Source organism: Limanda limanda, chromosome 1 (genome assembly GCF_963576545.1).
Source record: "Limanda limanda chromosome 1, fLimLim1.1, whole genome shotgun sequence".
Taxonomy (NCBI): Eukaryota; Metazoa; Chordata; class Actinopteri; order Pleuronectiformes; family Pleuronectidae; genus Limanda; species Limanda limanda.
In genome coordinates this window covers 15,254,900-15,267,471 of record NC_083636.1, presented here as the reverse complement: position 1 = coordinate 15,267,471, position 12,572 = coordinate 15,254,900, and the positions used below count along the sequence as shown (strand labels likewise).

The window sequence follows — 12,572 nt, the reverse complement described above, 5'->3', positions numbered from 1 at the left end:
ATCTGACTGTTGCCACACATTGAAAATCAACAATTATGGAGCCTGGCCCTCGAAAGAATCCATTCAATTTTGGTGCGGTTGCAGGAATTATTTCAACATTGCAAATAGGGAAAATATTTTCATCGAATGACAATACAGTAAAATCAAGTTTTAAGAATTTCAAATAACCACGGGAAAAATAAACGTAACGTAACCTTTATATCACATGATTAATTTTTGGCACAAACCCTGGGCCAAGTGTTTTTTTTCAAACGCTGGATTGCATCTTCCCAAAGTGTTGTGATAACCCAATGAGTATATTGAACTAATCCGATAAGGTTGCTGTTCAATGTTTATGGAGAAAAGGCAGACTTTTTCCTGCACAGCTCATTTTACCATTAAGTTAAATAGAAGTGAATGTTCACATGTTTGCACTCTGTCAATACTTGTGCAGTTACAGTGATGAAAGGATATAAGGAAAAATATAGGCAAGGCAGGAAATGTCTGTAGGGGAGGGGAGGTTAAAATAAGTGCATTAGGAACACAGGTTGGACATTAAAATTCTCCTCCACGACCTTCCTAGTGTATTGTATTATTATAGATGGTGTGTGCAAGCCCCAGTGGTGCTATTTGTGTTTTCATTACTGCTATTAGTACCTGCCAGACACTGAGGCAAATATAAAACACTTGTCTAATCTCTGAGCTCTCTCTTCTTTTTCTTTATATCCTCCCTTCCAAGAGAGGTTTCTACCTCTGTCTTCTCTCCTACATTTATTCCGCTGTCATTTTTCTTTTTCTTTCTGACCTTTTGTCTTTCAATATTCAACAGGTCGTTCGTTCTCATTCCCATCTCTCTTGTCCCCTCTCTTTCTCTCCTGACAAAGGAGCAGAGGCATGTAGCAAGGATATTCGGCAGATGGATTTCCTGCATGTGATTAAAGTCACATTAGCCAGGGTCTGCTGGGAAATATGAGTTCTTCATTTCAAATGAGCACACAAGCTTAATTTTGAAAGATTCAGACGGGCAGCTGTGAATGAAGGAATTTAGATTATTTTTCCTGCTTGAATTTCAAGCTGTACATGTTTTCCTTTAACCTTTTTACTGGGTGTTGTGAGTTTATTTCTAGACTGAAATATAGTTGCACAATGGAGCTGTTCTTTTTTTAAGTAAATGGTAATTTACTGTTGGTATAAACAAAAGCGAAAGTGATATCAACAGAGACTCTATATTTTTTTGCATTTCCATACTGTTCATATTCGTAGACGAATATAATGCTTTACAAAGCATTCTTCACGCATCCAAATAAATGCTATTGTTCCTTAGTTTTAAGTGTAATGAAATTAAATATTTAAATTTCTGGCCATTTCTACCTGTGGGAAATCAGTTTTTAATTGCTCCTTGGTCATTGGGACTATAAATGTGGCCTCGGTTTGCATGTTGGCAGTTTGTCAAATGATTCATGTTTTTTTATGGGTTTATTTACCGTCAGGAGGAAAACAGTTTGGCTGGAAAGCAGGGTGTTGCTTAATGAGCAGAAAGTAACATCACTCAGTGGTTCTAGATTCTGCAATGGTGAACGGAGCTCATATCAGGTTCAAAGCCAAGTGGTTATTGCCTGACTGATTTGGATTTTTCGCGGCAGATGTGGATACAGATTTTAACGCGTAAGAAATTAGAAATACTGATCGGCCAATATATTTACTAAAAAACAATTCCTAAGATGTTGTTATAAAACCTTTGTGATATTTTACAGCTTTACCATAAACTTTGTTATAAATTACTAAATAAGTAAAAATGAAAGCGCGAATACGACCAATATATATTGATATTGAATTAAAAAGATATTATTATTCTGTAAAATTAAAAGTTTTAATATTTGGGCCAACATAAACACAATTTGTCCGTGACAGGCTCCTATTTGCTGATATTTCTTGGCCAACTGGTAAACCCATTGGACGGTAATAACTGGAAATTGAAGGAAAGTGGATGAAAAAGGACCACAAGAGAATCTAAAGTGCACAGTACTGGGTAAAAATCAGTACACATGGTGAAATGTTGCAAAATGCCATCATGTGTGCAGTCATGCTGCGACTGTCCTTTTAAATGATGTATTGGAGGTGTAGCAAAAGGTCACCTCTGCAGCCACATATTACTGTTCAGCCATCAGTCCCCATTACGTTAAATGGGTGCTGTTGTGGAGAGCCTTCTTGTCAGGCTATTCTCAGAAAGCTTTTTTTACCAGTTTGACCGGGACACAGGGGGGAGCAGAGGCCCACACATACACACATTTGTGCACACACGTGTAAATACTTGGGTGTACAAGTGTCCCCTGCATGTGACGGGCAATCATGTAACACCTCCTTCCCTCTTCTGGACTCCTCTGTTCCCCCTCTCAATCCTCTCATCTTTCCATCCTATTTTTATCTTCCTGTTTATTCCACTAATTGTTTCCTGTCTGCACTTAAGCTGGATTTATACTCAACAGGGTGTTACAGAGGCTTGGTGCAGAGCTCTGATGTGCATTTCCCCCCCCAAAAATTTACTACACTCCAGGGGCCTGAGATAGCAGAGCAGAGACCGCCAGCTGTGAGTGGTGAGCTTGGATTGTTGGAGTTTTGTACCATAAGTCCCTCTGATCTAGGTAGAGGTTATTAATAGTGAATCTACCCTCTTTCCTTCATAATGGAGAAATTTATATTTTGTGATCTATCAAAGTCATGTCGAGTGTCGATCTTTGAGCGTTAACCCCGCGCTGCATCAAAGTCAACAGGACGATGTAAGAGTGAACGTTGATCGGATGGCTCACAAGCCATGTTTACAGTCGAATGTGTGTTTTGTGAAAAGTCATCTGTAGAGCAAACATACACACTGTTACTTCAGGTACATGATGGATGCACAACAGCTGGATAATGCACAGCACTGCCATTTACTGTTGTGTTGGTACTTAATCAAAAATAAAAGATGTTAATCAACGATCATCAATTACAGGAAAACTGAAACAACATTACGGAGAAGTTTAAAACCTGCTGTACTCAGCACGAGTTGATGTGTGAAATTGTATGTGTGCCTGTCTTCGCCCTATTTGCCTACTTAGACCTGTTTTTTGGTGTGTTTCATCTTTCTTGTGAGAGGCCTACTTGGCTTGACTAATAGTTTTGAATCAATATGGCTGTAATTCTGAAATACTTGTGCACCATAAGATAATTATCCGTTCGTGTGTCTTTGTCTCTGTCTTTCTTCTCTTCTTCAGGGACTTTAGGCATGTGGTGTGTGAATGAGTGACATCACAGTTGTAAACACGCAGCCCAGCCATTTACCCACAGCTTCACACACGCATGCACGCACACACATGCACACACTTACATATACACACAATCATGCACACACCCACACACATTAGTGGTTGGGCGAATTAAGCCTCATTTAAGAGGCCTATCAATGTCAAATTGTCTAACAAACCAAACCATTAATTTGCAATAAAATATTTATTTGAAGAATTTGTTCATACCTGCCACTGAAAGTGCACGTGTTTGTGTGAATGTGTGTGTGTCTGTGTACTGTCGCTAACAAAGAAAGAGAGAGGCGGCCAAGCTCCCTAGATCAATTTTTAATAGCTTTCTTACACAGGAGAGGAGGGAGATTGGGGCAGCACACACACACACACACACACACACACAGACATACACACACACACACACACACACACACACACACACACACACACACACACACACACACACTCCTTGACGAATAGAGGCACATATGTGTTGACAGGCACGTGGTCCAAAAATATGCTCAGATATATAGTTACATGTGCATGCATGTATCCAGACACATACCTTACATAAACAAACACAGTTGAGTGTGCCTGTGTCCAAAAACACACTAACTATTTACACACAAACATGTGCAGTGCACAGGTCATATGTCAGATATGGTATGAATCAGGTATGAAAGAAAATGCCTGAGAAATATTCAGAATCAGAATCAGAATTCTTTTATTTGCCAGGTATGTTTTATCATGTTAAAGTGATGGGTAATGATTTGGCAACATGACAGGTAATTCGTATTTAACTAAGTTGTATTTTATACTTTGTATTTAGCATGGTGTATTTTTAGCATCATTGTTACTGCAGTACTTTTGATAAACTCGCTGAACTAAATGTACGTATTAAATATTCAAGGACCATTCAATAGACCAACCTAAGATCAGGGCTACAGTAAAATATTTATTTTACTCCAAACTCGGATATAGTTGTTAGGAGTAGAAGGGACATATGAATCATTTCAACATTGTCTTTTAAGTCCATCAGTAGCACCACAGAGTCTATTTACATGCGTCTTTAATATAAATTAATATATGAGCAGTTTCACAGCAACTGTCAGTCTGATGAGAGGTGCTAACCATGTTGTTAGTAGACAAGCCATACTGCTGCACTAACCACAGCACCAGTTAGTGTTTTATTCTCTGGGATCATGTTAGAATCCACCTGCGTTACATGAAGGATAATAAAACAATTATTTTTCAATTTTACCCGATTATGAGCCACCGGAGCCTTGAGGACATCAAGGTGGAGTGCCCAGTATATCATTACATAATAACTGTGCAGTTAAATACTTTTATTAAATATATTTTAAAACAGGGTTAGAGTTAAGTGTTAAGTGTTACAACTGTTTAAAAACAGCATCAGAAAGAGAATCAACAGGGCACCATGTAATTAAAACCTATTGAGGGTTTCAAATTGATTAAAATTACATAAGATTTAAACCACCTTTATTCCATGTCAAAGTAATATGTATATGCAATTGTCTATAAGTTAGCTCCAAATAGTTGCTTTCATCAATTCAGATCACATGAACTTCGCTGTTTTGAATGTGGAGGTTTAGCAGAGACATGTTGCATTAGTTGAGCTCAGATCACCCTGATGTTACACCTGCTGTATGAGCTCTGACCTTGGCCGCTCTGACCTGGGTGTTAGTGATCAACTTCACCCCAGAGATCCAGTAGCTGTGATGTGCAAGAGTACTGGTTTGGTGGCCAAATGTGGACATGCAGGTCACATGACACCCTGAGTTTAAGAGACACTTTTCTTCACCATACATGTCCACTAAAAGGAAAACATATCCAGAAGCAAAATGTTTTGAGATCCTCGATATATTGACTACGAGCCTTAATATGATTTTATATTATTCCAAGTAACATTTGTGTGTTTTTAAATGTTCATTCAACCAGCGAGAGCTAAGAAAGAACAAACCTTAACCTGGAAGTTACAGAAACTTTTTGGGCATGCTTTTTGTATTTTATAGCTGTGGCAAAAAACTATACCACGTATCTTGCAATATATCTAGCTAATTAAAATTTCAATTGATAAGCACCAGGAGGTTTGGTACAAGCAGACAAACATTTGATATTTTTAGACATTTAGACCAGAACATTTACTGTTAATGCAAAGAAAGGAATGTTTTTATTTTCTAATTTTAAAGCTATAAATATCTCGGTTGCATAGCAGGTTTCATGTGCCTTTGTCACACTAATTATAATGACTAATAAACTACCTTAATCTCACCTTCTCCTGCTGCCCACCTCAACGAGCCTTGCCCCAAAACCACACCAAAAATTCCCATGAATGTGTGTGTTGTGTTTATCCAGGAAACAGGAGACATTTTAAGCCAGTCAAATCCTGGAAGCGTGCACCTTTGGCCCCATTAAAAATGCCCATTTGTTTCTTTGACTGCTGTCTGATTTGGGTGATATAGTACATCCAGTCGTATATAAGGTGAGAAGCAGTTATGAGGAAGTGTCTCGCGTGTGTGTGTGTGTGTGTGTGTGTGTGTGTGTGTGTGTGTGTGTGTGTGTGTGTGTGTGTGTGTGTGTGTGTGTGTATGTGTGTGTAGGGCAAACTGACATCACAAACAGACTTACCTTTTGACCAAATATCTCAGACAGCACCAGCCTTTATAGCTTTCTGCCTTCAGTCACCCCCCCAAAAAAATATACCAAAATTACAAAATCTCTCACAGGACAACACATTGAAGAAAAACTGTCCCCTTCAGGTAAAGATATCCATACATTCAAGATCCTGGTCAAATGAAAATTGTAAAAATAATCCTGGTTTCTGTATAGAGACAATCACCCAGCTTCCTTTCAACCCACCAATGAATTGTGGAAAAATAAGGGATTGTGGAGGAAAAAAACGAGGTGAAGAGAGGCTTAAAGACAGAAGAGTAGGGAAGAGAGGATAAAGTCCTTAGAGGGAGAAGGATGGAGATATTTAATCCTTTTCTCCCGATCTATTCCCTGTATGAATGATACGTCCAGCGCGGTCCTGCTCCCTGGCTTGTGCGCTGCCGTGTGCGTCTGAGAGGCGTGAGTGTGTGTATGAAAAAGACAGAGAGAGGGAGAGTGAGAGAGAGAGAGAGAGAGAGAGACAGAGTGTGTGTGTGAGAGAGAGACAACGGCGTTAGGTTGCTGGCGTCACGCGCTAGCCCTTCTGTGTGTCGCTATGTTTGTGATTCCTGCACTCAGCACGCGTCGGGAGTGTGTGTGTTTATCCATGCATGTACATTTGAGGCTTGTCTTTCCGGTGTGTGTGTGTGTGTTTGTGCCCCCTCCTCCCCGTCTTCTTTTCAGTATGTGTGTGCAGTCGTGCATGTGACAGGAGAATGTGTGTGTGTGTGTATGAGTGTGTGTCTGTGTGTGTGTGTCATGTCAAATATAGTAACATTAGTGTATGCTGCTTCTGTCTGCCTGCAGCTCTCCCACTGTGACAGAGAGAGGATGAGGGAGGTGGAATACAGAGGGAGTGATAATACGTACCAGTGAAAGCCAAGAGAGATAGAGGGAAGGAGTAGGAGAGAGGGAGGAAAAGAGGGATGGGAGGGTGAGGAGAAAGTAGAGAGAGAGAGAGAGTGGGAGGTGGTGAGAAAAGGTTGGTGGGAAAACGATAAAGGTAGGAGGAAGGAAGAGAAAGAGGGAGGCAGAGGAGAAGGAGATGCGTGAAAGAAAGCTGTAGCACTGGAGGGAGGGAGGGAGGGAGGGAGGGAGGGATCATCTGATTTCAGTGAAGATGAGAATCTCCCTCTGCCTCATGGGCTTTTCTCCTCACGTCTCCCTCACTCGGCTTTCATTTTCAATCTATTCCCTGTGGCAGCTCTCGTAAAGGCTGGCTTTGTGTGTGTGTGTGTGTTCATGCATATGGTTGTTTGAGCACACATTTTCGAATGTGTGTGTGTTTTTGAATTACTTACATTGCAGGGACGACTCTATGGTTCCCACAAGGTAAAATATGACATTTATAATGAATAAAGATCTGGACTATTATCGAGGTCAGATCCCAGGGAAATGAGTCATTGTATTGTTCTCCGAGTTAATGCGTGTGACGTGTGTTTAGAGAAAAAACATTGTGAGAAAGAATTTTTTTTTCCTTTGCATGATACCAGTGAAAATCTGTCTGTGGCAGGTGACAGACTGAAAAAGGGAGGGTAGAGGAGTAAAAGGGGTGTAAGGAGGAAGCTGGGACTCTGTGTTTGTTTGCACACAGCATATAATTACTTGGCTGCTTCCCTCTATGGACTGAATCATAGTTGACACACACATTGTGCCGATAATGTGCATGTGAATCATTTGGCGTGGCTTGCTGGGCCTAAATGAGAGACTAGTCTTTTCCATAATGCATCAAACCAAAACTTTTAGTCCCTGTCAGGGCTCATAGTAAAGATTTTTTTATAATGTGTTTCTTTTCATAATTTTAATATTGTGTTATTTTTGCTGATATTCAAGGTTTATGAAAGTAAATCAATGTCTTGTCAGACAGGAAACTTTGTGTGAAGAGAAAAGACAGAAGGATCCCAAGCCAATCTAATTGATTGGTATTCTGGTCGATCCCAGCATTTTTTTATACATCTGTATCAGCTATAATATACCAATATTATAAATTAAGATTCCAACCAACCTCAGTAGGTAGAAATCTTCAGGCCATTCATGACTTGCGAAACTTTTCATAAATACCCCAAAACTCCAGTTTCTTGACAGCAATAATAGAAGGGGGGAAAAAAATAGAAGAATATCTGACCTTAAGGCTGCATGGGGCATTCTGGCTGTATGACCATCAGGGTCAGGGTGAGTGTGAAGGAAACAGAACCATGTGTTATGTGTCATTACTGATGCATAATGGCGACTGTCAAGAAATGAAAAGTAGTTGCGGAAGGTCACACTTTTCAAGAGAAATGACAAATGATGAAGACAAGTGGCTGTACTTAGTTTGCAGTGACACACTCGCAGTGATGATAAAAGGCCAATCACATCAAGTGTCATGGCAGCTTGAAACATGTGGCTCAACTGGATGAGTTACAGAAACAAAATGCTGCCGGTTTGAAGATGATACTCTTAGAGCTTGTGAACCCAAGCTATCACAAGGCTCACACAAAACAGAGGAAGAATTTACGAAGGAAAACTTGTTGCTGCTTTGGAGCTGCCAGAATCAGGAAATTTAAAATAGTTCCAAATTGTCAGTTTGCCTTGATGAACCATTGCAAAGTGCACTGCAAGAAATTTCCAGTTTTTCTTTCTGGCCTGCGATGGAATAATAATTTAATTAAGACAAATGGGTCTTTTTGTGCTTCAAATTACAGTTCTTTAGCAAAAAGTGAGGATTTTTTTTTAATGCTAAAACCAGCTGTGAGTAGCCTCATAATCTGTCATCGGAAGCATAGAGAGGCAGTTACAGTCATCATGAATCTTGAATTGATCATGTACTCAAATGTAAAATTTTACGTAGATAAGAAAAAGTTTCAGTGGATAAATTACCTGAACCTCAGGCTCCAGTCTCGCTAAATGCTCATGCTGGTGTTATTAACGTATGTAATGAACCAGCAGGTAACACATTGGATTCATGTATTAAAATGCTTGGTTTTCCATGGCTTATTACCAAAATAATTGTAATAATTTATCTAAATATAGGTTTCGGGCCAGGTTTGTTTATTAGTCAGCAGCAAAAACCTGGAGACTTTCCTGAGTTTGCACACATCAATCTGTCGCCAGCTCCAGGTTTTTGCTCTGGCCTATTAAAACACTATGAACAGCTTCCCAACGAACACACACACACACACAGGAAAATACGACCCGAACACGAGTCCTCGAGTCCTTTTTAAACGTGGGCGCTTTGCTGGCTTCATTGGTTTTGAATATACTTCCTGGCAAACTGAAATCTATTTTAGCTGCCAGTAGCTGCTGCCAGTACTTGGTATATAGGACACAATCTTCAGTGTGGCAGTTAGAAAAGATGATTGGCAAGAATGACTAGCAGCGCAGTTATCATCATCATTCAGATGTTTCAATATATGTCAAATTCTGACGGTCCACAAGCAATAATCAAACCATAAAATCTCACTGCTTAACTTCTTGACAAAAATTGAGAGAAGGCAGACCTCATGGCAGCATCCCATCAATTCCCTGAAAACTATACCAGGCCTCATCACAGAAATCTCAGCCCAGTTTAACCCCAATTTGTCCCCCTAAGAGAAATGTGGTCTGGAATCTTGGTCCGTAACCTTGGTCTGTGCTGATGTTCATCCCAGATTATTTGTTTATATGAATCTGCCCATAAGAATCTGAAATCGCAGTGGTCGTCTAGCATTGCTATAACCAAAAACACAAAAAGTGCTAGATGTTCAAATGTTCTACTAAGTGGGTGAAAAACTGCATTTATAAAAGTTAGTTTAACTCAGTAAACAACAGTCAATAGACTGTGAATGGTCCAATCTTCTCAGTCAGCTCCTCTGAGACTTTGTCCACTGATTGAGAGGAAAACGTTTTTTAACAGATAAGAAACACAAGGTGAGCTTGATTTATTTGGTCTTCCAAGGGATGTGTCCACTATTTAGGGCTGTTATGTGTCTGGCAAAGACACTTTCTTGCAAGAGGATCCATTTTAAGTGCCAATACCTCCGGCAAAAGTCACTTTTACGCCCGCTTGTGTTCAATCAATGATGCAGAAAATACGTGTCATGAAAAATGATTACTGGCGTTGGTTTTTGAAAAAGAAAAGTATTTTTTTAACTTGTCTTCTCTGGCCATTATACTCTGACCCAGCATTAATCTATCAGATATTCATTCCCCAGCCACAGGAATATTGCTTTATTTATTATCGAGGAGGCCTGATTAAATCCCTGCTCGTCTCGCTATTATTTGCCTCTAGTATTGATAATATTGAATTCAAACCTATTCATGCGTTCATCATAAGTTGCTGTGTGAACTCTCTCCCCTTTCCGCGGCTTCCCTCTCTCTTCTTTCTCTCCTCTACCAGTTCTGTCTTTTCACTTATCTCTTTCACTTATACGTCTCTCCCTTTCTCTCTATCTCCCTCCCTCACTCTGTAATTTACTGTGCTATTGGGTGAGTGTCAGTGAAGATGAATTGGCTCTAGTCTTCTTATTAACACCAGGACTGGCCAGGCATGTTTAGTGCTACAACCACTTGTTCCTGCATAGAGCAGGTTACTGCAAGGCACTATCCATCTTTTTACATACAGTACATGACCATGGCTCTGTCCAAGGAGTCGTTTGTGTCTCTGGTCCCATTCATCAGCGTTTTCTATCATCTGTGAATCAGCCTCATATTGAGCAGACAGTTTTATGGCTCTTAGGTCAATATGTTCAATGAGGATCGCCCCATTAGAAATCAATCATATTTTAATCCAGGCCTCGAAACACGGTTTTCCAGACAGGGTTTTATCGAATAGGCTATTGTATTTCCACAGCTATTCCTTGATGATATACTGTCTTTCTGGTATTCTTGTTTGCCTCTTCAGCTTGAAAGCTGTTCTGAGCTGTTTTTTAAAGCACATGCATGAAACGTGACAATGAAATAAGGCTAGACAGGGTTTTCTTCTCCAGTGGTTAGGATTCTTTCAGCATTCATTAATGTTCAGGAGAAACAAAGTTATCCACTATGGTCTATTGCAAGTGGTATTATAGGCAACATTGTGCCAATGTTATATTATATTATATGTTTATCTGGGTAAACTAATATACTATATAGATTGCCCGACCCGGCATTTTCGGCAGTATTGGAGGCATTTCCAATGCTGATATCAGTATCAGAGCTACTCTCTCTACTACTCTCTGAATGTTTATTTACTCGCCTTTTATAAGTGAAACTTTTATTCATTTTTTTGAAATACTATCTTTCCTGAGTGCAGCGTCAGATCCTTTTACCAGATTGAATTGTCTGACTTTCCTCAGTAGACCTATAATGGTTTGAGAAACTCAATGTGTGCAGCCAGCCCTGTCTGTTGTATTTCCCAGTAACACGCTATCTGTCAACTGCAGGATAAATTAAGTGGTACAGTCGACGGATTATGAAGTATTTTAGGTGTGCATGCTCTTTCTCTCTCTCACACACACATGCTCACTCACACAAAGTTGATCCCCTTGGAGTATCTCATTAATTTGGCTGAGTTGATTCGTTCTGAAAGGCTCTGAATTCATCTCGGCCAGACAGATGGTAGAGAGGGATTTCCATAGACTAGGGGGGGGGGGGGGGAGAGAGATACTGGTTTGGGACAGACACGAGACAAGAGTGAGGGAGAGAAAACAAGTGGGAGTTGGAAGGTAAAGAAGAAGTGAAAGGAAGAGCGAATGAAAAAGAGACAGGGATATTTGAGAGAAAAAGAGGGGAGAGGTGAGTGAACACAATCTGTCTTCTTAGAGAGAGGTGAGAGAGATTTTGAAAAAGGAAAGGGGGGGAGGATAAAGGATTTCTGGGTGGATTTGTTCTTTATTCCTTTCTTAGTTTCGTCTTTCCAATACTTTTAAAGAAATAGGTCAACATTTTTGGAAATATGCATATTTCCCTTCTTTGTGAGAGTCCATTAAATGTAATATGGCCACTACGGGTCTCACAAAACAGTTACAATAGACCATACAGTATATGATGATGTTGTGAAGCAGCAAGGGATCATGAGTTGTTGTCTTCACCACTAGTGACCAAGTGGCTAACTGGTCTAGTTTGAACTAGTTTGTTTTTCTTTTGTCATACGTAGTTTTTCCCGGAAGATATGGCAGAGATGGATCAAGCCACAGGTAAAGCGGATTTGGCGTAATTAAAAAATGAAACATCCCATTTCCTAAAATAAAATGATTGGTTCACAAAAATATATAACATAGGTCTAGTTGTGTTTAGACCTTTAACGAAGTATCGTTACAGATTATATATATTTAAATTTGGAATTTTATAAATGCCATGATGGAATAGGTTGAGTGAGTTAATAAAAAAGGAGTGGTCACTCAACTAGACAAACACACACAGACAGCACCATGTTTTGATAAATACTGAGTAATTAGGATGTCACAACTAAAATTTCTTTTTTTCTAACCCTGACCAAAGTCTTAACCCTCAAACAAGCCTTTGAAAATGTTAGGACCAGCCATAATGTTCTCACTTTCCACACGCACGCACGCTCACCCACACACAAACACACACAGAGGAACATGTTTCTCCCTGTCTCTCCACTATGAATGATTTAGTGAGCGTGCCTCCAACAGGCCTCCTCGAGAAGCCTGTGAAACTAGGTTAACTTAAGGTAGGCTCTAC

General features: G+C 39.9%; 1 protein-coding gene across 1 annotated transcript in view; it reads left to right on the top strand.

Annotated features, from left to right (window-relative positions):
- cacna2d4a (calcium channel, voltage-dependent, alpha 2/delta subunit 4a) overlaps positions 1–12,572 on the top strand; it is a 70,903-nt gene that overhangs the window by 40,985 nt on the left and 17,346 nt on the right. The window lies entirely within an intron of this gene.